The sequence below is a fragment of the Tachysurus fulvidraco genome, chromosome 25 (assembly GCF_022655615.1).
Source record: "Tachysurus fulvidraco isolate hzauxx_2018 chromosome 25, HZAU_PFXX_2.0, whole genome shotgun sequence".
Lineage (NCBI taxonomy): Eukaryota > Metazoa > Chordata > Actinopteri > Siluriformes > Bagridae > Tachysurus > Tachysurus fulvidraco.
This window is the reverse complement of record NC_062542.1, coordinates 8,359,737-8,372,027: the sequence shown is the minus strand read 5'-3', so window position 1 is coordinate 8,372,027 and position 12,291 is coordinate 8,359,737.

Below are 12,291 nucleotides of genomic sequence, written 5' to 3'. Positions count from 1 at the left end.
ACACATTCAAGTCGTTGGGGCAAGTTGTGGCCTAACGGTTAGAGAGTCTGACTCGTAATCCTAAGGTTGTGGGTTCGAGTCTCGGGCTGGCCACGACTGAGGTGCCCTTGAGCAAGGCACCGAACCCCCCCAACTGCTCCCCGGGCGCTGCAGCATAGCTGCACACTGCTCCGGGTGTGTGTTCACAGTGTGTGTGTGTGTGTGTGTGTGTGTGTGTGTGTGTGTGTGTGTGTGTGTGTGTGTGTGTGTGTGTGTGTGTGTGTGTGTGTGTGTGTGTGTGTGTGTGTGTGTGTGTGTGTGTGTGTGTGTGCACTTTGGATGGAGTATGGTTCACCATACTTAGCTGTATGTACTTAGCCTTTATGCCACTCCTGAGATATCAGTCATCCCGACATCTTCCACTCTTTGGAACTTTTTGCTCCAATCCTGTTGCCCCTCTGGTTGGACCACAATGGCTATAAGAGCTTTAGGACAGTAATTGTCATGAACATTTCCTACTCAGCTCTTCATTAATGAGCAGTTGATAACTTCAACAAAACACACTTCATGTCAAAGCTGTAATGAGTTTCCTGGTGTCACCCAGATAAAGATGGGTTCCCTTTTGAGACTGGTTCCTCTCAGAGAGTTTCCCTCGCCACTGTCGCCTCTGGTTTGCTCATTATGGATAAATTCTAAAATTTTATCCTGAATCTTATAGAATTCTGTAAAGCTACTTTGTGACAATGTCCATTGTTATAAGTGTTATCCAAAGTGTAATTTGTGTTTATTTATACAAGTGTTATTAATAAATAAATAAATAAATAAATAAATAAATAAATAAATAAATAAATAAATAAATAAATAAATAAATAATAATTTGTTATTATATTTTTATTATTATATATTTATATAAATAATTAGGATTATATAAATATATAATAATAAAATAGTATTATTATGTAGGTATTACTATAGCATCTGATAGACTTTAATAATTTACGTTGACCAAGAAGACCACTGAAAATTCATCTTAGCAGCATGGAAGTCCTGCCATCAAGGAGCAGGCAGAAATCACAGCCTGTCTAAACAAATGACACTATCTAGTGCTCCAGGCTTATTCTCTCTGTCTCCTGCTCTCTCTCTTACCTACTGCCTCTATAAATGGCTACAAGGGGAAGCCATCGCTGGCCACAAAATATGATCAAACCTACAGCGTAATAGAATTCATAAACATGCCTAAATACAATTTGGTGAAATGTATTTCAGGATGAGACAATCATTTACAACTTCTGAGAGGGATTTAGAATAAGTATGTTTGTATGCAAATCCGCATCACATTTTTTTATGTACTCTGCTCTTGCAGTTCATGAAGGAGCATTAGATTTATGGCTTTGTGTGTGCATAATTAGGTGTGTGAGTGTATGAACATGTCCATGTGTGTGTGAAGGGGGGTCAGGCAGGAGAGTAAGGATTTATACTGAGACCAAAGCTTTCAAAGCTTTAGCTGGAGAAGGAGCTATGTTTTCACGCCTGTGACTCTCAAAAGCAATCCTATTGGTTTTAAGGACAGGGGCCAATGCCATCCACAGTAAGCTTCGCCAGCTCCCGTGATCAAACATATTTTCTTGGCATTGACTTTTTCCCTTAAAGGGCCAAAGAAACAAAAGACCATAGAAGACACGAAGAACCTCTCCAGAAATCCCCCAAGAGCCATATTTATGTGAAGCAAACTATATTTGTTTTGTATTTGAACTTACAGATTAGTACATAAAATATCTCAAATGCTGATCTAAGAGCCTGACAATCATGGTCAACCATGTAAGTCTTAATGTCTTGGTTTACAACTTTTATTACACTCATTTGGTATATAACATGATGAAGTATTGCATCTTTAGTACTTATAAACAGTGATAGTAAATTATTATGTTGAGCTATATAATCAGAATCGCACTAGGCCAACATATAATCTATGCATTTTTTTAGTTTAACATGCAGTTTTACAGACAAACAATGTTTAAAAGTCCAGTAAAGTCACAATGAAATGTGAACTGCTCTATAAATTGAAACACGAAAGGCAAAAACGTACAGAGAACTGTATTAAAAGATAGCCTCATGTAATAAAAAACATTTACAAACTCACTTTTTATCAATAAAGGCGAGTGAAACACCTGCTTCATGCTTCAAGGCTTTCTTGCCTTCCTCTAAGGAGTGATTTCCCTTCAATATGGCATGAATTTGGACGTCTGCGACAGTGGCCTCCATCTTTTTCCTGTGACCCTGCCCTGGCAGTCTTGGAAGCAGAGTTCAAAGGCACTTCCCGCAGTTCACATAAACCACACTCAATTGGCTCAGAGAGGAAACTCAATTTGCAGGAGTCTGCACCATAGACCTTTTATAAGGGGACGTCTAATCATTAAGCAAGAGCACAGGCTAAGCTCAAAGAGTGAGGCAATGTCTGCAGGAGGCTCAACTACTCCTTTTGCCTAAACTCCCCTAATGAGAGAAAGAGAGAGAGGAGAAGTAGAGATTCTGCATGCTTAAGTAGACTGTTTTACACTCGCTATGGCAAGTGGGCCACGTTTTAACCCCTCAACCATGAAAACGTGCTTAGGCACTGTAATCCTATCATGTTTTGCATATAGCCATCTTCAGGCGTGGCTGTGGTGGAAAAACAGCCAAACGATGCTGAATCAAATTAAACACAGTGTTCATCGAGTACTTAAAAACAGTAGAGCGCAGCAAGAGAGGAATGCATGCCTCCTCTATACATTTAGGAAATCTACTTAAGCCTGTCAGAGATGGTTTATTTCAAATGGATTTACTGGAAAAAAGAGGAATGAATGACACAAAAAAAAAAAAAATCTTACACAAAGCTTCTTCTTCAAACATTTTCAGAAAACCCGGGTGTTAAAAATCCATGGACCACAGCAAAGGACTGCATGCCTACTCATTTTAAATGCCATGTATTTTTATATGCAGCCATACACACACTATATATATATATATATATATATATATATATATATATATATATATATAGATAGATAGATAGATAGATAGATAGATAGATAGATAGATAGATAGATAGATAGATAGATAGATAGATAGATAGATAGATAGATAGATAGATAGATAGATAGATAATTTATAATTTATACATAAATGTATTTTATAATTAAAATATGGAAATGTAACGGTGCTAAACACACCATTAGGGTCAATAAGCTTTAAATTGTTGATATTTCGAGAGTTTGGTTGACTGCCCTTTAACATCAGAGATGAACTTTGACCCCCAGTGCCTCACCTCTTCTTGACTGCTCTATTGCTTTTCTTCCCTCACTCTTTCATCCTGTTTTCCCTCATGCTTTCCCACCTTCTTCCTCCATACATATTGCAGATTAATGACAGCTAATAATGTCTGATGTTCTTGGACATTGGCCGATAATGAGATGAATTCCCGACGGGTTGCCAGGTGTCACCACTAACAAATTCTCCTCCGCAGTGCACAATTAGCCTGGGAAAGAGAAAGGAGCTGTTCACTGCATCAGCACGGGGCCTGACAAATCTAAGGAAACAGAAGAAAAATAATCCTGTGGACGGAGCGAATGTGGCAGGAGAGGACGAAGGGAAAGAGGGGGATATGGATAGGTTACCTTTATGGTAATATTATTCCATAACGGGCGGCTGGCAGGATTTCATTATGTCTCCGCCAACATTGAAATATTTTCCGGAAAATGTCAGCATATGCAAATGAGATAGAGTTCTCATTCGCTTGTCATGTTTTGCTGAAAGTTGTCCCAATCTCTCTCCTTTCCATCCCCCTCTGTTTCTGCTCTGACTGCGATTATTCACACTGAGAAATAAAAGACCTATTATATTCAATCATTCCAAGGCAATTAATCAATAAATCAATAAATCCAGCTTAATTTAACATAACTCTGTCCGCAGCAGAGATGACCGAAGCTGCATGACAATCACACACACGGACACACACACACACACACACACACACACACACACACACACACACACACACACACACACACACACACACACACAAATGATACTATAAGCCACTGTTTGAGAAGAATTCAGTGATTTTGTGTGCTTGCTGTTTGTGGCTCCGTAGTGTTGTGAGTGGAGTCTCTGTGTCTCTCTCTGTCTCAGAACACAGGGGCTTTAAAGAGCGTACCAGTCAGCCAGACGCTGCCAACATGGCAGTTCAGACAACTGTGAACGTCTGCCTATCATCATGCTGCCACTAACTGCCCACTCATCTCTTCGCCATTCTTCTCTCTCGCTCAGCTCGCGCCAATCCAGCACAGACAAAAGCCTTCGCTTCACATTAAAATATTCAGCCTGCATCTGCTTCTAATGCTAAAGAATGCACTCTGTTTTTGGGCCTGGCTGCTTTGCTGCACCATCTCTGTTCTTTGAAGGTTTGAAAAATTCACAGCTGAATATGGTGGGGGTTGAAACTGGCAGCAACACAGGAGTCAACACAAGGGAACATAGGTGAATGCTGAATAGAAAAGCAGCCATGATGTCCCAGAATTCTGAAAAAGAGGCTCTCATTCTCTTCTCTTATATATATAATATAAGTATATATATATATAATATATATATAATATATATATATCAATGCTGAAAAGACTAAAGCCAAAAGGATTATGAATACAGCAAATATGAAAACATTAGTATTTTTTTCCTCTTTGCTTTCTCTTCAGGGAAAATATACGGTTAACATTCACGTTCACTAAAGCACAGGCTGGATGCGCTCATGTGGAAAACATTCCTGAATCCTCCTTAAAAAACAATCAGCAATAATAATTTACTTCATTCTCATAAGCATCAAACTCCAAGTCATTTATTATAGGGTAAATGTGTGCAATAATAGACAAAATCAAGTTAAGTGAGCTGGGATGTGTGATTACAATACATTTGCATGAAGATTTGGCGCCTGGCTGAAAAAAAAACTCCATCTAGAATATTGCAGTGATACAGAAAAGAAAAAAAGCCAACCTCGAATTCAATTACCATGAGGCTAGGAATAATCATAATGTTATTGGAAACTCAATTATGGAGGCAACCCATGTCTGAAAATTAGCTGAACTTAGCTAAGGCGAGTTAGCCTTAAATTCATCAGCAATGGATTATCACAATACTGCATGTTCACTTTGATAGTGGCCAAAGACAAACCCACATCAGCAGTGAGAATACTTGCTCCCAGAATGTGTATTATTCATGAACAGCTTTCTGATCTATTATAAATACAAAACTGACGTTGCTCCCACTGCCCAAGGCAAAAAGCCACAGACACAGAATTAATTTTATTATATACACATGCATGATAAGTCTAGTATCCAGTCAAAATGTGAGGTATTTGTTGGCTATCTGCATGCATTCACTGTGATTACAATAGCTATGTCATCATTATTATTATTATTATTATTATTATTATTATTATTATTATTATTATTATTATTATTATTATTATTATTATTATTATTATTATTATTAAGAAAGCTTCCAATTTCCAAATCACAAAACTATATAAATATATTTTTTGTCAGTTATTTTTCTTCATATTTAAGCATACAGGTGATAGCTGTAGTCATCCCTAATCTCTGAAATAACCTGTTGGAATCCAGTATATTAGAACATACTTCTTTCAATTTTCACAGCCTTTTAATTTAATTCAATTAATTTAAATTTTATTTGTATAGCACTTTTTACAATGGACATTGTCTCAAAGCAGCTTTTTAAGATCATAAAAATATAGTAAAAAAAAAAAAGTTTAATAATATACAAATATTAATACATTATAAACATTCAAGATTAATATTAGACATATTTTAATGTGTTATGTATTTATCCCAAATGAGCAAGCCTGAGGTGATTGAGGCGACGGTGGTGACTGTCAACTTACTTTAATGGACTTTATAGATAAAGTTCTTGATTCATTTATTCTTTCACTGACTGATCGATTGATTTTTTTGGTTTGTTACATAACTGGATATACATAAGAAAAGGTTAAATTTTCACAATCAGCTTTATACCTGGGCTGCAATCACAGTGTTACTGCAAGTCTGAATGGGAATCTTTAAATAGTATTTCTTTATAAAGCGCAATTAATCTGCAGTGAACATTTATTTTTAATAATGTTGGCAAAAGATGATTTAAAAAAATGACAAATAATGCAAAAAATGTAAAAAAAAAAAATAAAAAAAAGTTTTATATCATTTTAAAATTAATTATCCAATTTACTCAGCCTACAGATGCTGTTCACAGATGTTCACTTGCTGTTTATTAATGTTTTGTTATCAGGGTTGCCATGTTCCATATACTGAAATCCTGCAAATCACAATTGTGCACCACTGTTAACCTTTCCCCTGAGAATACTGAATATATATATATATATATATATATATATATATATATATATATATATATATATATATATATATATATATATATATATATATATATATATATATATATATATAATGCCAATGCTGGAGTCTTGTTTTAAGTCTTTGTGTGTTCTTTTGATTAAAGACCTAAACTGGAGTTTTGCAGAAACTTGGCAACTCTTGCTACAATCTTCAGTGAGCCCTTCATTAAACTCAACATGACATTATTTGTTTAAATAAGCCTAATGATATATTAAATTATAGTAGAGATATAACTATATAGATATAGTTAAAATATCCTAATGATATATTTATTATTCAATTTGACACTACTCAGCTAGCAATTGCTTACTTTTCTTTCTTTGTCTCAGAAACAGTGACTTTGAACATCTTTTAAAATCTCTGTAATGATTAGGATGAGTATTACAGATTAACATCTAACCCAGCTGATGCTGAGCTAAGAAGATCTTAGTTGTACCATGCATGCACAAATACACTCACAAACATATTCAGTGCATGTGTGTGACTGTGTTCTGCATACAGTTAACTTTACAAGGAGCTTATTCCTTGTGTCTGACTAGCTTTGCCTTGATTTTTTCTGCCATCAGTGCAGCTGACAACAACGAGCAGCCGGGAGAAGCTTCAATCCAGCATTATCAGGGCAGCGCACATTGCCTCTCATAAGGCTTTAATTTATTTGTGCCTGTTTCAGCCCCAGATTAAAGTTTAATTGGCACAGACTGGCAGCTCCCAAGTTTTGACTAATTCTCCTTATCAAGAGTCCTTACTGAGTCGCTGAGGGCAATGTGGGGCCTGCGTGTGGTACTGTTGCCCACACACACACACACACACACACACACACACACACACACACACACACACACACACACACACACACACACACACACATACACAAACACACACAGTGCAAGTCAATGCTATAATCCCCATATTTTTGGCCAGTGTGTTGAATACCTGAGACAGCTAAGTGTGTTTGTGCATGAGCCTGTGTTTTTCCTTTTTCTCCTCTGGCAAGCGCCTCACAATCCAAGTAGTGTAATTAGATATGCAGCAAATTATTTACAGGAGGATTTAATTGATTTATACATAAGGCGGTCTCATATGCCTCAGTAACACACGGTTTCATACAGTAGCTTCAAATAATGGTATTTGAGCCATAATATAGACTGCACACTGAACAGTGTATTATAAATGTCTTTTGTGACAAGGACAAGCCTCACAGTGAACTTGTGCATTATGAAAAATAATGAGATCTGCAACTTGGTCTTTATGATCTACCTCACTGCTTCGCTTTCCTGATGCATGTGTTTCTCATCTTGTGCCTGCCATAAGTCATTCAGAAGTGCATTAATGCAGAAATCATGGTGTTTGCTGATGCAAAATGGGGTGTAACAATAAATAATGAAGATAATAACATATATCCTGCTTCTGTTTCAACAAATCAGAACTGAAATATATATCCAGATGCGTCATATATAACAACACAGGTATCTTCATTGAATTTTGTATATTATTTCTCTCTTTCTGTGTTTGTGTGTGTGTGTGTGTGTGTGTGTGTGTGTGTGTGTGTGTGTGTGTGTGTGTGTGTGTGTGTGTGTGTGTGTGTGTGTGTGTGTGTGTGTGTGTGTGTGTGTGCAAGATCACTGGGCAGAACTGGGATGTGTTGGATTTGCCTGAACTCAAAAAATAACTATGACTTCATCCATCCCACTCTGCTTTTTTTGACTATCATGATTTCTATCTTACTTGCGTACATCAGTGAAGCTAAATGCTATTGAAATTCATTCACACTTCCTTTTTCTATACACTGTGGACTTTGTGACTGTAAAATCATAAACTATACCAATGTTATGAGCATATAGTTGCAGAGCAGTATGTCAGTACAGCGCATCATGAGGAAGAAGAAGAATTTGCGTTTATTTGTCTCACTGTATTACGTCATATCTGTAAATACAACCAATTGGATTTGTAAACATTACAATAATATATTATTGTATACACATATACATATGTGTGTGTATAGATAGATAGATAGATAGATAGATAGATAGATAGATAGATAGATAGATAGATAGATAGATAGATAGATAGATAGATAGATAGATAGATAGATAGATAGATAGATACTATTATATTATACTATTTTAATAACAATATACATATGTATTGCTTCAGTGATGGTTTTGGTGTCTTGACCAACCAGAAGCCTGCTGCTGCACAAGTCACACTTACACAATAAGTGTTATTGATTGCATGAAAGGTTGCTTGCTTGAGTGAGTAAAATCTCCACACATGCCTGAATGTCAGTGTTTCACTAAATGATTACTGCCCTGATTATAGTGTGCAGAATCACAGCACTGTGTATTATCAGGGAAGCATGCATTGCTTCATTTCTTACGTGTGTTTTGTTAAAACAAGAAAGCTTTTTTTTTTGCTTCAATTCAGCAACAACTCACAAGTTTGGCATGTGTGACTGTTAGTGTTTGTGTGTAGTCACAGTTTATGTCTGCATAAACATCTAGAAAAACTGCCAATACACACACACACACACACACACACACACACACACACACACACACACACACACACACACACACACACACACACACACACACACACACACACACACACACAGAAGTATTCCACTCATACAGCACCTGTGGGAGTTGATCCTGTGTGTAAGTGTTTGTGAACCTCTACATGCAGAGCAAACGGATCACACACATCTAAGCTTACATCCACTTCATTTCACACCAGTGCTGCTCCTGTGTGCATGTGTGTTAATTCTCTCAGGAACTGAGGTCATTTCCAACACACTTTGATCAGTGTCTCTGCTTGCTCAGAATAACAGCAGGGGAACACACAGTCCTTGGCATTCTAGGTATTCTGGCTATTCCTCGACATTTATCCAGCAAATGTTTATAGGCACCGAAGTGTTAGCATCCAGGATTTTGTATGTAAGGCCTAAAGTGTGAAGCTGCTGTCAATTTGGTTATGCTTTCTTACTGTTAATGAAGCTCATACTCTCTGGAAGCTTATAGGAGGTTCAGCTAATCCTCTCTGACACGTGTGTGAGGCAGTGCAAAACCTTCAGCCTGCATCAGAATCAGTCACAACAGCTGAATAATGCAGACTGCCATTGCCACCATGACTATCATCACAACTCCCAAATAAAACACACTTCAAATGTGGCAAGAACAAGCTTATCTGGGCTGCAGCCATCCACAAAATGCTCTGGAGCACCAGGTGAGAAACCGGACAAGTTCTAGATCACCTCTGTCATTACTGAGGGAGGAGAGCAGGTGACCTGCACCTGCCTCAGCTCATTGGCCCTACCTCCTCTTCTATACCCCCCTTCTCTCTCTCTCTCTCTCTCTCTCTCTCTCTCTCTCTCTCTCTCTCTCTCTCTCTCTCTCTCTCTCTCTCTCTTTCTCTCTCTCTCTCACACACACACACACACACACACACACACACACACACACACACACACACACACACACACACACACAAACACACACACACTGTCCTTAACTGTTTTTTTTCCCCCACACAGAGGGACTTACAGCCGGGTGACTATACCACTGACTTTGCATGCTTCACATACACTTCCTCCTCTCAGTAGCATGGCTGCCTGGGGACTTCCTCCCTTGTTGTAATACACCTCACACAAACACACATGCATACACACTTCTACAGCCAAGGCCTGAGCAACAGATGGCACATTAGTCCGCTGACGGGCCCGAAATGCAGCCAACACTCTGAGTGTGCCAGCTATGGTTACGAATTGCACTGCACACACACACACACACACACACACACACACACACACACACACACACACACACACACACACACACACACACACACACACACACACAATCACACACACACAATCACACACGTCCCAGTACATGTCCACTTTCATGACAAATACTGGCAGGAAACGGAGCTGGACGCTTTGCAAGACGTAATATCTTTTTAGAATGACGTGTGGGAATTCAGCTTGCCAGTTATGATATAGCTTAGGTGTTTCAATTTTTTTGTTATACATGATGCCTGATTCTTGGCAGAAGATTTATACAAGATACACTGCTTTGCCAAGTACTATATATAGAGGAACAACACTACACAATATACAATAAAATGCTATTAATCTAATATAATGACTTTCCCATTCATACCTAACCCATTCATGCACCTTGTGTATGAGATGCATCTGTTTCTGTGTAGGGTTTTAGTTTCAGACTTGATTATTATATTGTTTACTTTGTGTACATCACCTTCACATCCTTGGACTCATCCTCGAGATTGACACTGTAATGTGGAAGCTAACCCATATTCACACACACATGGTTAGGGGTAGAGCCCACTCTGAGCCTAGACTGAAATGACTGGATAGTAAACTGAGCTCATTTGATGAGTGTATAGTGTACAGATGGATAAGAGATGATAAATCTTTGATTTTGGGATAAAAAATTGTCATTAAGTCAAAGAACAAATTTTCAATTCCAATACTGCTCGAGCATAAATAGAGCAAAATAATACTCAAATACAGTAAAATAATACTTATATTACTCAATTATGTTCCAGTCATATTTGCTGGAGGTAACTTTAACATGATGTCATGACCATCATTAAGATTATAACCAATATACACTACTATTCACTATACTACTATATTAGAGTAGGATAAATCTGACTGGAGCACTTTATCTATGGCACAGTTTAACCTCAGCCACATCTCCTTCATATCAGTGTTCTCTGAGGAGCTGCTGTATCTGCAGGATGACAAGTCACTTTGCATCTTTACTGACTTCACACAGTTATGCTGGACGCGGAGATGACACTAGCATGTGTGTAGACAAATTCATGTACGAACACAAAGCTGATCTGATCTTCACATCTTCGTGACATGACCTATTATATTGTGTACACACACACATAACATGCACACCTGCACACAAACATCTGGCCTCCCTGCATTGACAGGCTATGACCAAGCAGCCTGGTGTGTGTCAGTGGTTATCATGTTACCATAAGCATGTGCACGAGATACAGGACATGTTGCCTAGATTAAAAAGTGTACGTGTTTTAAAAAGAGAAGGAAATAAGATCAGAGGTATGACCTGTGAAGAAGAAGACTCTTTTAAATTTTTATAAAAATCAAAACCAAGCAATTCAGTTAAAGCAACAAAAACATATCTGCAAAGGCCTTGTGTCATGTGAGGTTTAAATGATGGCATTACAGCAGAATCGTTCTTTCGCTGAAAGAGAAGCACTGAGGCTCTTAAGAGGTCAGCAAATGCATTAAAGATGCCCCCTCCTCTCTCCTTCTCGCTCTATCTCTCCAAAGCACTGCGATATGAAAGCGAAGGTCACGTTGAGGGTACGAAGACAAATGGCCTCCCTTGTTCAGCACCATCTCTCTTATTCTCTACATCCCTCTTTAGAAGCAGCAACACAAAGTGAAGCTGACATTGTGCACATGTATGCACAAAGAAAGGAGGCTGGCTCAACAAGAGCTCTACGGGTCCCATTGACACTCAAGCTTTACTTCTTCTGCATGATGTGATGATGTCTGGCCCATTTTCTCCAATGACTTCCAAAGCTTTTAAACACAAAAACTCTATGAAAACTATCTTCTGAATCTGTGTCCAGAAAGGCTATTGAGCTCTAATATGCTTCAGCTTAATCATTAAGAAGCACCGGATGTCCCTGTTTCGCCTCCATTCCTTCTCTTCTTGCCTCTCTATACGGGATTTCTCTACTTAGAAGTGCATTGTTTTAATGCAAATGATAACCATAAAACCCAATACCCCATTCTGTTAAATTAATAGAATTACGGAAAAAATGTAATGATAGCAATTAAGTCTTGAAA